At 37.1% G+C, this 16696-nt stretch overlaps 1 non-coding gene across 1 annotated transcript; it reads left to right on the plus strand.

Annotated features, from left to right (window-relative positions):
- Positions 1–16378: 16378 nt before the first annotated feature.
- Positions 16379–16451, plus strand: TRNAC-GCA (transfer RNA cysteine (anticodon GCA)). The gene has a single exon. It is a non-coding gene; the product is annotated as a tRNA-Cys (tRNA).
- Positions 16452–16696: the final 245 nt, after the last annotated feature.

A 16696-nucleotide genomic window follows, 5' to 3' on the forward strand; every position in this document is an offset into this window, starting at 1 on the left:
GATGTCCATAGGGCATGGTATTTTTGCTTAATCCCTATGACATTCACAGATTATGTTCCAGGTTCATAATGTTTGTTTCCTTTTGTTCCTTGTCTGACATTCCAGTCTTAAGGATGTAACTTGGTCAGTAGTTATCACTTGTGAACATGCATTTAAACTTTTTGAGATAATACAACAGATCAGGGGGATTATTACAATTATAATATGTGGATAATCCTTAATTTTTCAGTGTACATACTTTGGAGTATATAGTGCTCAAGACCAAAATCAATCAAGAAAGACCTTATTGTGGGAGCAACACTTAATTCCTGCTGAATGATCTTATATAAAGGAGTTTCAACATTCCCAAAAGAGTCAATCAGGTACAGGTGGTATTGGCTATAACATATACACCTTGACTAACTAAAAGATAATCAAAGACTATCCTATTATCATGAACAGCCATTGTCAGAGTGCAAAGATTTTTCTGGGCAACTAATATCTTAGCAGGGAAATCTGCAATATATTCAATTGTTAAGGAGAGATTTCTGATAATAACCTTATTTATATTTAGTCTTAATCAAGGAAGTAGGGCCCTGACAAAGGAAACAAGCCCTGAATCATGAGAAGCCCCTGTGTAGGTCCTTTCTGGAACAGTTAGGGCACAGTTAGGTAATCTAAGAGGAATTGCCCCATTATGCACAAGACATCTAGCCATTTGTGGGCCTAAAGAGGATGACATATTCCATAGACAAAGGCAAATCCTTTCAGGGCACATTTACCCATTCAGGCCAGGAGTCAGGAATTTAGAGCATGTGGGAAGAGACTCTTCTAGCCTGCAGTAAAGAGTCATCCTAAGTTGTTGAAGTTACTCCCATCCCTCTCCTCTCACCTTAGCAGTGATTTGGGATACCTTTCTAGGCTAATGCCAGAGTAAAAGAAAGAAAAATAAGATGAAAATATTTCGCATTTGGTTAAAGTGTGAAATCTTGATCTTATGTCTTGGATGGAAGCAGTCTACCTCGATGTCAGCTATTTATTTCCTCATCAATTTGATTCAGAGGCTCCAACATTTGTTCAGAATGAGTTTTGTTAGGTGGATTCTTCCTTGGCTGTGACATGTGTCCTCCAGGCTCAATATCTTCCACCTTTTGTCAGTGTCAGTGTTTAAGAACACTTTACAAGATCCCTGCCAATTGAGCTCAAGTGCTGCATTTGTTCTTAACAATTCAAATAGAAGGAAAGGAGAAAATGGAAAATGTTAGTTTGGTGAGTTGTAGCTAAATATTTGTGGAAATTAGAAGAATTCAGGACCCAGACCAGTTTATAGTTATATGTGCATGCTAAGTCGCTTCAGTTGTGTCCAACTCGTCCAACTCTTTGTGATCCTGTGGACTTGTAGCCTTCCAGGATCTTTTGCCCATAAGATTCTCCAGGCAAGAATACTGGAGTGGGTTGCTGTGCCCTCCTTCATGGGACATTCCCAACCCAGGGGTTGAACCCACATCTCTTATGTCTCCTGCATTGGCAGGGAGGTTCTTTACCATTATTGCCACCTGGGAACCCCTATAGGTATAAATATACCTAAAATGAAATTTACAAGACCAGAATCTAATATTGAAAAAATTCAAATATTTATTTTTCTCTACAATTACCCCCCATTTTTACCAAAGAAAAATCACAGTAAAATTGATTTGTTTTGTATTAAAGTTGATAATAACCTTATTTATATTTAGTCTTAATCAAGGAAGTAGGGCCCTCAATCTCCTTAACAATTGAATATATTACAGATTTCCCTGCTAAGATATTAGTTGCCCAGAAAAATCTTTGCACTCTGACAATGGCTGTTCATGATAATAGGATAGTCTTTGATTATCTTTTAGTTAGTCAAGGTGTATATGTTATAGCCAATACCACCTGTACCTGATTCCTTATAAAAATGCAACAAGAACAGTGATTGACTATATAAGCTCATTTCTAAAATTGCTTTGTTGAAACTTAAAGTTTCAGACTTTCCCTTCAATCCCATTTCATTCTTTTTTTTTTTTTTTTTTTTCAGTCAATGCCTTGGTAATGTACCTCATGTTTCCAAATGTGTTTTGTTACAAGATGGATGAAAATAAAAATGCTACCTAAGGGTTACCAGATTTTAGAGGGACCAGGTAGGGAGAAAAATTAAATGTTTTATCTTTGTTCACAATGGCATATTGAGAGAGTCAATTCCTAGGCAGGTTGATAAGAAGTCCCAGGGTCCTCAAGGAGAGAGGGGTCTGGAATTCCCAAGGAGGAGAAAGGGGTCTGGGGCTCTCGAAGTGGAAACAGGGGTCTGGAATTCTTAAGGAGGAGGAAAGGACAAACTTGTTTTTGTCCACATTCCTTCAGTTCAGTTCAGTTTGGTCGCTCAGTCATGTCTGACTCTTTGCAACCCCAAGAATTGCAGCATGCCAGGCCTCCCTGTCCATCACCAACTCCTGGAGTTCACTCAAGCTCACATCCATTGAGTCAGTGATGCCATCCAGCCATCTCATCCTCTGTCATCCCATTCTCCTCCTGCCCCAATCCCTCCCAGCATCAGAGTCTTTTCCAATGAGTCAACTCTTCGCATGAGGTGGCCAAAGTACTGGAGTTTCATCTTTAGCATCATTCCTTTCAAAGAACAACAAGGACAGATCTCCTTTAGAATGGACTGGTTGGGTCTCCTGGTAGTCCTTAGTCTTAGTCAATTACACAACTCAGCTTAAACTCTGTACTAGGGATTACACAACAACAATGTATCCTGCTTGAGGACAGTTTCTCCTTCCTGAAAACCTTCTGGCTAATTCTGTTATCTTAAAATGTAAATTGTGGGAGTGGGTCTAGTAAGATCTTTACAACCTCCAGACATTTTTTTTTTTTTTGATTCATTGTAATAACTAATTAAAAGGTATATAATTCCATTGCTAACACTAGCAAGGGGACACTCTTTCTTCCCCTTTCTGATGTCTATGTCAGAAGCTTTCTCTATCTCCTTTATACTTTAATAAAATTACACAAAAGCTCTGAGCGATCAAGCCTTGTCTCTGGCTCCAGATTGAATTCTTCTCCTCTGGAGGATAAGAATCCTGGCATCTTTCCTGGTTCAGCAACAACCTTTCAATATCTTACAAAATTTGAGAGATTAAGAGAAAAAGTTATTTAAATATGGAAAAAGTCATTAAAAAGCCAGCAATATTTTAAACATAAAGTCATAAAAATATCTTCATCAGTTGACTCAGTCTCTTGTATTAATTTTTGTTCTGCTTGAAACAGGTTTTTCTGTTACTTCTCTTAACCTTACCCAGTGACTGAGTAAAACAAGAACAGTGAAAATCCCAAGAAATCTGCAAGGTTCTGTTAAGGTTTATATAATTTTCCCAGTGAAGTGTGCCTTAACCACCAGGGATTGTGGAAGGTATACCCCACATGGGAAACATATTTTCTAAAAGTTTCTTTCCACTGTGAGTGTGTAAGCATTGTGAGAGGGGAAGGTTTAAAATAATTTAGAAAACACAATAACAAGAATGTACTGAAAACCATACTAAATGGTAGTTCAGTGAATCCAGATGGAGTTATTCAAGGATCAGAGGGAGGAGGTCTGAAGAACAAAACAGAAAAACAAAAGTAGTTTCATAAATGTACTGTGATGGGTGAAGATATTGAAAAAAAAAAAAAAAAAACAAAACAAAACCCTGAAAAATGGACTCTGCTATGGAGCCAGGAAGATCCCAGAAGCTGTCATGTTTCCCATCTAAATTTTTCTGATTCATAAGCAGACTGTTGCCATGTAACAAGAACATCAGGATGACAAAAGTCTGGCAAAAAGGGTCATGTTTGCAGAAGCAGAATGGGTTTTATATGCATGTGCCACAGTCCTTACCGATTTGGTTGATGCTGTCTTTGCTTGAAAGTCAGCTAGAACTTTGACCTGATGCTCAAGTTCAGCCTTAGTGTTCCAATTTTGACAAAACCAATTTCAGAAGGTAAAACAATAGCAATAAGAAAATAATTTACTTCTTGATATTTTAAAACTGTGGTCTCAGAGGACATTGTAGAACATTTTAAGATAATTAGAATTAAGAATGATAACATGGTTTTTGAACTCAAGTTCAGTTACCCTCCACTCAAAAGCCAGTATTCCAGAGGCAAATGTTGGTGAAAGGTAAAGTCTTTTAATCAGAAATCTGGCCATTGGGGAAGAAGTTGGGCTCATATTCCCAAAAACCAACACGAGATTGTGCTCACCCATAAATTTTTAGAAGGAAAAAGGCGAAGTAATCTCAGGTAACCATTGAAGCAGAAGGTTAGGTTCTGCATCACTTTTCATCATGCACAGGCTGACTGACTCCTCGTGAGCTTTCTTCAGACATCATCTTGCCCACAAGGTCTGCCTACAGGATTGCTAAGGAGACTTCCAGTGGGTAGAGAGCCACTCGTTCTTTAGCTATTAATTCTTCATTTTGACTTCTTTTAATCTAGGGGAAAAATCAACAGTTTAGACAATGTATTGTGTGCATTTAGTAGAACAAAAGTCAGGAGATAAGTAAAAAGGTTACCTAGAGATCTTGTTTATAATTAAAGTGTAAGGTGAACAGAAATAGAGAAACAGGAAAGGGCCAAAATAGTTGCTTACAGAATTATAATGGGACATCTCAGATTTCTAAGAATTTCACAATTTGTAGGATATTCACATTAATAACATATATCTATTCAAATATAATCAAAGGTTTAGAATCACTTATGTGACAATGCAAGTAAGCCCTAATTAGTTTAATAGTTCTTTTCTTTTAAAGAGGAGAGAATATATACTTTGAAATGTTCCAGGGTACCTCTGGAATATTCCAAACTTACATTGTAGTCAAAATAATTCATTCAGAATTTGATTTTGGGAATTTTGTCAAAAATATTTTTTCAAGTTTTAAAACTCTTAAAACACCACAGAATTATAGATCATTATGAAATGTAATACTTCATTATTTACTAGAAAAACTTAGCTCTTTTAGTATTAAGCAGATTTGTTCTACTTAAATAATCAAAGCTTGAGTAAGACAACATAAAATAGAATAAAAATAGCTTTTGTAGAAACAGAATCTTTGTTTTCTAAACAGATAAGTTAAAAAGCAAAGAAAAGCCTTCTTATAATTTCTTATTATAAAGAGCAGACCACAAAAATTTGTCCTTTTAGAATATGAAAGGAAATTAGATACTAGTTTTATGTAAGTATATTATTGATATTAAAGATTAATTTTTAAAACCCTTAAATAGAAATTCCATTTCAGCAAGCTTGATTATTCAAGGCAAAATTTTCTCTGCATCTTTTTCTTTTTATATGTATTTAATTTGTCTTTCCTTTTCTGCCTTCTCTTTCTTAGTAACAAGAAGTTCTAATTTATATAAAATCAATCTCATTTCCTTTAACAATAATACATCTTCATTTCTCATACTCTTATTAGCCAAAACACATTCTATTTTTCTTCACATATATATTAGAATTTTTATCCTTAGAAACCTTAAGTTTTAATGAAAAAATAAGAAATAATGAACTGTTCTTTACATTAGCATTCTTTAGATTGGAAATCATGTAAATATTTTTTATAATTTCCAGAAATGTACTTTTTTACGAATAATTTCTTAGACAGTACAAAATATGTTTTCTATTAGATCCAAGTATCTGTTTCCCCTGTAATAGGAAATCAAGAGTAGAAAAGCCTATGTTCTGTAATTAATAGTTCACTATTTTATCTTTTCCTATTTGGAATGGTGTAGATGTCAAAGAAAGAATGTCACTCACCATCAAGCTGTACAGGGATTAGGTAATTAACCACTGGAGTTACTGACCTTCAACAGCCCCTGAAAAGAGTTCAGGGTGGAGATCAGGAATGAGGCACAGTGTGCTTGAGGAAAAATCAGCAGAACATATTTCAGATAGTATTAAATAATTTCAGGAGAAATTTTTATGAGCTCAAACTTTTGCATCTTCTCATACCTAAAACAGCACTAAAATTATTAACACAGACATTTGTTCCTTGTGACTACCAACAACCTTCTACCAAGATGTATGTTTTATTTCAGGTACCCCTTCACCAAAATCACATATATACTGTCCTCTTCCTCTGCTTCTTTGCAGTAGTTCCTCAATGCTATCTGAGAGATTGTCTTCTGATTGACAATCCTCAGTAAGACCCAAATAAAAATTAACACATAGCTCTTAAAGTTGCTCATTTTCTGTTTTTGTTTGTTTTTTGTTCAGTTTGAAAGATATATAATAAATTTCTATCATTGAATTGAATTTAGCATGACTCTAAAGTCAATTACTTTTCCATGGGGATGGTCTTGATCCCTGTCTCCTGTACAATGTCATGAACCTCAGTCTATAGTTCATCAGGCACTCTATCTATCAGATCTAGGCCCTTAAATCTATTTCTCACTTCCACTGTATAATCATAAGGGATTTGATCCAGGTCATACCTGAATGGTCTAGAGGTTTTCCCTACTTTCTTCAATTTAAGTCTGAATTTGGCAATAAGGAGTTCATGGTCTGAGCCACAGTCAGCTCCTGGTCTTGTTTTTGCTGACTGTATAGAGCTTCTCCATCTTTGGCTGCAAAGAATATAATCAATCTGATTTCAGTGTTGACCATCTGGTGATGTCCATGTATAGTGTCTTCTCTTGTGTTGGAAGAGGGTGCTTGCTATGACCAGTGCATTTTCTTGGCAAAACTCTATTAGTCTTTGCCCTGCTTCATTCTGTATTCCAAGGCCAAATTTGCCTGTTACTCCAGTACTTTGGCCACCTCATGCAAAAAGTTGACTCATTGGAAAAGACTCTGATGCTGGAAGGGATTGGGGGCAGGAGGAGAAGGGGACGACAGAGGATGAGATGACTGGATGGCATCACTGACTTGATGGACATGAGTCTGAGTGAATTCTGGGAGTTGGTGAGGGACAGGGAGGCCTGGCATGCTGCAATTCATGGGGTTGCAAAGAGTCGGACACAACTGAGCGACTGAACTGAACTGAACGGAAAGTCAATTTACCAAAATGATTTTGGAAGCTATTTTTAAGAACATGTACCATTAAATATAATTTTTGATAAATTTTTCTATCTATAAGCTCTTATCCTACTAATATCTGTCTAAATTATTTGCTCCCAATAATTGTTTAGATTACCCAAAAAATCTTTATGAGAAAGACAAAATCATCTTCCATTCTAAGTTATTTTTGCTGACAAATTTTCTAACAGAGATAAGTTGAATTTATTATTTACAACAAAAGTTGTTTATTTGTATTACATTCAGTATTGATAGCTTTAAAAATTAAACCAATAAATTTAACTTTTTAAAACATTTATTTATTTGGCTAATTTGGGTTTCAGTTACAGCAAGCAGGATCTTTGTTGTATCACATGGAACCTTTTTCACACTGGTACATGGACTCTCCAGTTGTGGTGTACAGGATTAGTTGTCCCTAGGTGTGAAAGGTATTAGTTCCCTGACCAGGGATCAAATCCTCATCCCTTGCATTGTGAGGTGGATTCTTAACCACTGGACAACCAGGGAAGTCCCATACAAACTTCTGTTTACTGAAAGATTATCTCAAATCACATGAATTTCAAAAACATTTTGTTTAGTTTCTGTTGATGCTCCATTCTCACAAGAACTTGCCTTCAAACCAACTAGATAGAGCTCTTCTTAAATTAATTTCAGCAATATCAGCCAGAGGTAGGAAAATATAACTTATATCACACACACACACACAACATACAGACTGATGTAAATAGATACTTGGGTCTTTAGAAAAGATTTGTAAGATTTCTCACTGGCCCAGCTTTCAAATACCTCCTTTTTTATTTTTTCCTGTCTGATGAGAACCTTCATCCTGAAGTTTGCTTTCCAAAGAATGACTCTTAGGTCTTAGAAAAGATGGGGGTAGAAAATGTACATTACAAAGGAACAGATTAAATGCAGGGCAATTCAGTTTCCTATGTCCTAATCTTTTCAAACATTTTGAGAGGAAAAGTTGAGAGACTGACCAAAACTAAACAAAACAAAACAAAAGCAAATGAACTGTGAATTTCTAGAGCCACATCTTTGGCCCTGCATAGATTTATAACAAAAATGCAGTTGATTCCAGCTCCCTAAAAAACTGGGTTGTAACTTTGGTTTTAAGTACCTTTTATCTAAATAATTTTTTTACTAGAGATATGGAATCAATCTTTTAATTAGGTTATTTTGGAGTGAGAGATGCAGGAAGTGTGATTTTTTGTTTGTTTGTTTTGCTTTTTTTTTTTTTTTTTTTCTTTTTTCTGAATGGTTGGTGTAAAGCAGCAGAGTGGTGCTCCAGTAACCTTGTGCTAAGCCTGAAGTTACCATCCTCTACCTGGGTTGGGGCTTTAATTCCCTCAGAAGAACTCAGATATATCGTGTATATATCCCTCAAGGAGATTTCAAGGAGAAACTGAAATCTTACTTTTCTTAGAGTTTCTTCTTTGTTGAACTATTTCTGGAAGTTCCTTCTTTGTTTCTGCATTTCTTGTCTTCCCTAAATAGTAACTGCTAGAATCTGTACTTTGGAACTCAAGGAAGTTCTAGAAGTCTGAAATCTTTTTCATACAAAGAAATAAGGGACACAGAAAGGCTATTGTACCCGGGAGGGAACTGCAGGATCCTATTAGGCTTCACCAGAAGCCATCATAAACTGGGGGATGCAGACTGGACCTAAGGAAGGGATTCTGATATGGAATTCAGGACTGAATGAAGGGCTAGGAATTCTGTATGGATGGAACTATTTGCTAGCTCCAAGTTGACCTGCTAAGCCCTGAACTAGCAGGGTTAAGCTGAAGGGAGCTAAAATGCAAAAAAAAAAAGAGAGAGAAAGAGAGTGAAAACAACGCAGAGGAATTTACCAAGGGCTCTCTGAAACAGTGGGACAGGGAACTCAAAATAGGCTTTACTGGTACAACATCTGTGTTTTTCATTGTCCCAAAGGCCATCAGAAGTTTGCTTTGGTCCAACTTGGGGCAAGTGATTTTTTATTCAAGCAGTTTGGATATTTTACCCCAGTCATACAAACTTAATAATTGTTTATTTTCATTGTTGCTAATTAGCTAAGCTGAGGCCACAAATTTTTATTTTTCACAGAGTTAAACATCAGGAAAATCTTTTGGGGAAGTTTTCTCAGAAAGGTTAAGGGAAAGGTAATTATTTTGTAAATATATACTCATACCTTTCTTGAATATAGATTTTAGTAACTCTGTATTATTAAGCTGGTATTTTATATTATATAATTTTTTATCCATTGTTGACTGAAAAAAAAAAATGTGCAACCTAAAAGCTGAAAATTGTGTTTTATTTTCTGAACAAACCTGAGGGCTTAAACCCAGGATGCAGCCTCTCAGATAGATCTGAAACACTGCTCTAAAGATGTAAGGGAGGAGCCAGGATGTATAGGAGATTTCACAACAAAAAATAGGTAGTTGGAACATCAAAAGATTTTGTTAAAGAAAATCAGATATCTCAAGAAAATCAGATATTCTCTTAAGGAATTTAACATTTATCTATATAAGAGGAGTTTCAGGAGTCTGGTCTCATTGAAATCATTCCTATGATCTGCACCTCGGCTATCTGGGGGCCAGTATCCTGTGCTTTCCCATCCATAGTCCCCTCAGGGTGCACCATCAGAGGTTGTTACAGCAGTTGAGTAGAATGTTGCTACCTTTATTTGAGCTTTCCTATATGTTGCAATTAGTGATAGACAGACTTAAAAAGCAGAAGTTGAGTTTGGCTTAGCTGACCATGTAAAAAAATGGATATTTGATGGTTGCCACTCTGAATTATTCTGACATTTGAACTGTTTGCTCAAGCCAAAATTATTTTCAAACAGATGCAAAAATTTTTATTTACCTGATAAATGAGATCTTGTTTTTCTCTTGTCTCTCATTAATTATCCTTTAGCATATGTCTTTGAAAAGTGAAAGTCGCTCAGTTGTGTCCAACTCTTTGCAATCCCGTGGACTATACAATCCATGGAATTCTCCAGGCCAGAATATTGACTCTCAGTTCTCCTAATCAGAGAGTTGGCAAGAGAAAGAAATCAGTGGACATGTTATTATATGAGAGTACTAAAGGCTACCTCGTTTGTTTTTTATGGGGACATTCCTATCTATGTTTTGTAATTGAGATTGTGCAAACTTGCCATGAGAAAAAAAAAAAAACTTTTACTGAAAGGTCTTATGTCATAAAGAAACTGGCTTCAGTAAAGATTTTTATTTTTATAGAACTTCACTAATATATTCTAAGGTCTATGGGGAAAAATATATTCTTTTTTTTTTTTTTTTTTAAATATTATTTGGACTTGTGTATCCTTGATGCTGAAAAAGTGGCCCTATGCACTGGTGCTGAATTGAATCTCAGAAACAGAGTTTTGGGTGAAGTATGAAAAAACAACTTTACTGCTTTACCAGGCAAAGGGGGACACAGTAGGTGCATGCCCTCAAAAACTATGTCCCAAACTGGGAGGAGTTGTTAAGAAGTTTTATAGCAATGGCTCAAAGGTAGGGTAACTGATAATAATCAGTGTGTACTGGGTGTGCATTCCTTTATTCTGGCCTCAGGTAGTCTCCTGATGAATTCATATGGTTCTCAAGGTTACCAAATTGTGACCTTTACTTCAGAATGAAGAATGCTTCATCAAGCAGTTAACATCTTTCATTTGTTGGGGTTTTAATTACACAGAAATGCTCAAAGATACTGTTGTGTGTATCCCTTGAGACAAAATCAGGATCCTGTTCCAAGGCCACAGTATTATTTCTTGACTGTTCTTCCCCTCCCTTTCCTGATTAGCAACTTGTTTGAACTTGCCATTTGGGATTCAGGTAAAGTCTTGGAAGTTAAAGTCTATTTCCAGCAAGCAAGAAACAGCAGACACAAAAAGGCTTCTCTGTGTGAGCCCCACAGGGTCCTGCTTGGTTTCATCAACAAGCAGGTATATTTTTCAGTTATATACACTGAGTAGAAGATGCCCAAGAAATATATGTGATTGAATATATATATTTTAAAATATATTTTATATTCATGCATATACATATTATGAATGTGTATATTTTAAAAATTTATTTTTAAATTTGAACACTGCCTCAGAATTAGATTCATATTTTATTGTCTTTATTTGAACCCTTCTATGAATCATGTAATTTTTAGGTACAGTCACTTACATTACTCTTTAGGTCTCCCAGATATACCATGAGAGGGAGGAAGACATTTCCTTACATCTTTCTTTGTACTTCTGGTGTTCTACAAATAAATGATTATGAGATTGATTAATAATTGATTAATAGAAAATCAAATAAAGTTTTAATAATATGTGTAAATGGGAGTGATCAAGGGAAATTGAAGAACTCACCAAAATAACTAAAGTTCTCCCATTAAATACCATCTTTAATAAAGACAAAAGAAGATGCTGGGTATGAAGAGAGTCAGTTCTGAGCAGTCACCGGAAAAGCACAATAAAGAAGGATGAAGTTGTTACAAAGATTCCTCATTGCTTTTTCCATTGATAAAAGGAGTTTTTCTCATCCTTCACTTCCTGGTATGGGCTTCCCTGATAGCTCAATTGGTAAAGAATCTGCCTGCAATGGAGGAAACCTTGGTTCAATTCCTGGGTTGGGAAGATCTGCTGGAGAAGGGATAGGCTACCCACTCCAATATTCTTGGTCTTCCCTTGTGGCTCAGCTGGTAAAGAATCTGCCTGTAATGGGGGAGACCTGGGATCAATCCTTGGGTTTGGAGGATCCCCTGGAGAAGGGAAAGGCTACCCACGCCAGTATTCTGGCCTGGAGAATTCCATGGACTCTACTATCCATGGGTTGCAAAATGTTGGAGATGACTGAGCAACTATCCCTTTCATACCTGGTATAGAGAGAAACACTTCCAAATAGAGATTTCCCTTACAAATGCAAATATTTCTTACAAAAAGATAACTCCTATGTGGTATTCACAATTTTCCCCACATCTGCTGTTAGAAAATTAATTAGTTTAAATAATTAAAATGCCAGAGATATATTTGAGGGTGGCAATTTTGCTTCCCTTCAAATGTGAGGAAGTATAGTTTTCAAGTTAAGATTAAAAATATAAAGCACAACTATACTATGTGATGACCTCAAGTAACCATAGTCAGGATACAAACACAGGTTTTTTTAAATCGGTTGTTCATAGTCAAAACTTTAGTTCGTTCAGTTCAGTTCAGTCATTCAGTTGTATTGGATTCTTTGTGACACCATGAACTGCAGCATGCCAGGCTCCCCTCTCCATCACCAACTCCTGAAGCTTATTCACACTCATGTCCATCAAGTTGGTGATGCCATCCAACCATCTCATCCTTTGTCATCCCCTTCTCCTCCTGCCTTCAATCTTTCCCACCATCAGGGTCTTTTCCAAAGAGTGAGTTCTTCGCATCAGCTCGCCAAAATATGTGAGTTTCAGCTTCAGCATCAGTCCTTCCAATGAATATTCAGGACTGATTTCTTTTAGGATTGACTGGTTGGATTTCCTCGCAGTCCAAGGGACTCTCAAGAGTCTTTTCCAACACCACAGTTCAAAAGCATCAGTTCTTTGGCACTAAGTTTTCTTTATAGTCCAACTCTCACATCCCTATATGACTACTGGAGAAACCATAGCTTTGACTATATGGACTAGACTTGGCAAAGTAATGACTCTGCTTTTTAATATGCTGTCTAGGTTTGTCATAGATTTTATTCCAAGGAACAAGCGTCTTTTAATTTCATGGCTACAGTCAACATCTGCAGTGATTTTGGATCCCTCCAAAATAAAGTTTCTCACTGTTTCCAATGCTTCCCCGTCTACTTGCCATGAAGTGATGGGATCAGATGTCATGATCTTAGTTTTCTGAATGTTGAGTTTTAAGCCAGCTTTTTCACTCTCCTCTTTCAATTTCATCAAAAGGCTTCTTAGTTCCTCTTCACTTTCTGCCGTAAGGGTGGTGTCATCTGCATATCTGAGGTTGTTTATATTTCTCCCACAATCTTGAATCCAGCTTGTGATTCATCCAGCCTGGCATTTTGCCAGATATACTCTGCATATAAGTTAAATAAGCAGGGTGACAATATACAGGCTTGACGTACTCCTTTCCCCATTTGTAACGAGTCTGTTGTTCCATGTCCAGTTCTAACTGTTTCTTCTTGACCTGCATACAGATCTCTCAGGAGGCAGGTCAGGTGGTCTGATATTCCCATCTCTTGAAGAATTTTCCACAGTTTGTTGTGATCTACACAGTCAAAGGCTTTGGTGTAGCCTATAAAGCAGAAACAGATGTTTTTTTTTTTTGTTGTTGTTTTTTTTTTTCTGGAATTATCTTGCTTTTTTGATGATCCAACAGATGTTGGCAATTTGATCTCTGGTTCCTCTGCCTTTACTAAATCCAGCTTAAACATCTGGAAGTTCATGGTTCACATACTGTTGAAGCTTTACTTGGAGAATTTTGAGCATTACTTTGCTAGTGTTTGAGATGAGTGCTATTTTGTGGTAATTTGAACATTCTTTGGCATTGCCTTTCTTTGGGATTGGAATGAAAAGTGAACTTTTCCAGTCCTGTGGCCACTGCTGAGTTTTCCAGTTGGCTGCCATACTGAGTGCAGCACTTAAACACCATCATGTTTTAGGATTTGAAATAGCTCAACTGGAATTCTATCACCTCCACTAGATTTGTTCATAGGGGTGCTTCTTATTTTAAAATAATTAAAATGACAGAGATATACTTGAGGGTGGCAAATTTGCTCCCCTTCTAATATGAGGAATTATAGTTTTCAATTTAATATTAAAAATATGAAGAATATTAAAAATAGGAAGAATCAATGTAGTGAAAATGAGTATACTACCCAAAGCAATCTATAGATTCAATGCAATCCCTATCAAGCTACCAACAGCATTCTTCACAGAGCTAGAACAAATAATTTCACAATTTGTATGGAAAAACAAAAAACCTCGAATAGCCAAAGCGATCTTGAGAAAGAAGAATGGAACTGGAGGAATCAACCTACCTGACTTCAGGCTCTACTACAAAGCCACAGTTATCAAGACAGTATGGTACTGGCACAAAGACAGAAATATAGATCAATGGAACAAAATAGAAAGCCCAGAGATAAATCCACGCACATATGGACACCTTATCTTCGACAAAGGAGGCAAGAATATACAATGGATTAAAGACAATCTCTTTAACAAGTGGTGCTGGGAACTCTGGTCAACCACTTGTAAAAGAATGAAACTAGAACACTTTCTAACACCATACACAAAAATAAACTCAAAATGGATTAAAGATCTAAACGTAAGACCAGAAACTATAGAACTCCTAGAGGAGAACATAGGCAAAACACTCTCTGACATACATCACAGCAGGATCCTCTATGACCCACCTCCCAGAATATTGGAAATCAAAGCAAAAATAAACAAATGGGACCTAATTAACCTTAAAAGCTTCTGCACATCAAAGGAAACTATTAGCAAGGTGAAAAGACAGCCTTCAGAATGGGAGAAGATAATAGCAAATGAGGCAACTGACAAACAACTAATCTCGAGAATATACAAGCAACTCCTACAGCTCAACTCCAGAAAAATAAATGACCCAATCAAAAAATGGGCCAAAGAACTAAATAGACATTTCTCCAAAGAAGACATCCAGATGGCTAACAAACACATGAAAAGATGCTCAACATCACTCATTATCAGAGAAATGCAGGTCAAAACCACTATGAGGTACCATTTCACACCAGTCAGAATGGCTGCGATCCAAAAGTCTACAAGTAATAAATGCTGGAGAGGGTGTGGAGAAAAGGGAACCCTCTTACACTGTTGGTGGGAATGCAAACTGGTGCAGCCACTATGGAGAACAGTGTGGAGATTCCTTAAAAAACTGGAAATGGAACTGCCTTGTGATCCAGCAATCCCACTGCTGGGCATACACACTGAGGAAACCGGAAGGGAAAGAGACACGTGTACCCCAATGTTCATCGCAGCACTGTTTATAATAGCCAGGACATGGAAGCAACCTAGATGTCCATCAGCAGATGAATGGATCAGAAAGCTATGGTACATATACACAATGGAGTATTATTCAGCCATTAAAAAGAATACATTTGAATCAGTTCTAATGAGGTGGATGAAACTGGAGCCTATTATACAGAGTGAAGTAAGCCAGAAGGAAAAACACCAATACAGTATACTAACGCATATATATGGAATTTAGAAAGATGGTAACAATAACCCTGTGTACGAGACAGCAAGGGAGACACTGATGTATAGAACAGTCTTGTGGACTCTGTGGGAGAGGGAGAGGGTGGGAGGGTTGGGGGGAATGGCATTGAAACATGTAAAGTGTCGTGTATGAAATGAGTTGCCAGTCCAGGTTCGATGCGCGATGCTGGATGCTTGGGGCTGGTGCACTGGGACGACCCAGAGGGATGGAATGGGGAGGGAGGAGGGAGGAGGGTTCAGGATGGGGAACACATGTATACCTGTGGCGGATTAATTTTGATATTTGGCAAATCTAATACAGTTATGTAAAGTTTAAAAATAAAATAAAATTAAAATTAAAAAAAAAAAATATGAAGCACAACTATATTATGTCATTACCTCAATCAATCCTTAGCATGTTTTAAAGGAAGATAACTAGAAGAGGGAAGGATCATTATTTTACTTATTTCTATTGTGGAATGGGGGAAAAACAAAAACAAAAAAACAACATAAAAGCTGAGAATTTTGTACTATTTGACAGACTTTCTGCGGACTTAAACTCAGAAAACAGCCTCTCATTTAACTTTGAGGAAGTGTTCTGAAGTGATATGAAAGGGGCCAGGATATACAGGAATTTTTGCAACATGGACCAGGTAGTCTGCACATCAAGTTATTACTGTTAATGTTACAGAACTGGTTCTTGTGTGTCACACAGTGAGACCAAACAAACCAAAACAGAGTTTGGAGTGGAAAGAAATTTGTTGTTGGGCCAAGCAAGGAGAACAGATGCTCTTTCTCAAAATTTCCAAACTCCCAGATGGTTTTCAGGGAGAAGTTTTGAAAAGTAAATTTTGAGATGAGGGTTGCAGACTGTAGGACTTCTGATTAGTTGGTGGCGTGATAACAGGGTGATGCTCCAGGAGTCTTGTGCTCAGCCTGAAGTTACCATCTTTTACTCAGACAGAGGCCTTAATTCCTGAAGAAGAATTTGATGATATTGTTATGTATATTCCTTGAGGAGTAACCAAGATCCTGCCCCAAGGCTGCAGTATTGTTTCTTGACTGCTCCTCCCTTGTTTCTACATATCCTCCTTTCCCTTATTAGCAGCTGTTTGAACTTGTCCTTTGTAACTAGGGCCTTCCCTGATGGCTTAGATGGTAAAGCATCTGCCTGCAATGCAGGAGACCTGGGTTCGATCCCTAGGTCAGGAAGATCCCCTAGAGAAGGAAATAGCAACCCCCTCCAGTATTCTTGCCTGGAAAATTCCATGGATGGAGGACCCTGGTAGGCTACAGTCCATGGGGTCGCAAAGAGTCGGCCATGCCTGAGCAACTTCACTTCACTTTGTAACTAGGGAAGAGCTTGTGTTGTGGTCTGGGTGCGGGTTGGAAAATAATTTTCGGACATGAGACAGAATGAGAGGGAAATATAGTTTATTAGAATGGGAGACGCTGTTA

Source organism: Bubalus kerabau, chromosome 9 (assembly GCF_029407905.1).
Source record: "Bubalus kerabau isolate K-KA32 ecotype Philippines breed swamp buffalo chromosome 9, PCC_UOA_SB_1v2, whole genome shotgun sequence".
Taxonomy (NCBI): Eukaryota; Metazoa; Chordata; class Mammalia; order Artiodactyla; family Bovidae; genus Bubalus; species Bubalus kerabau.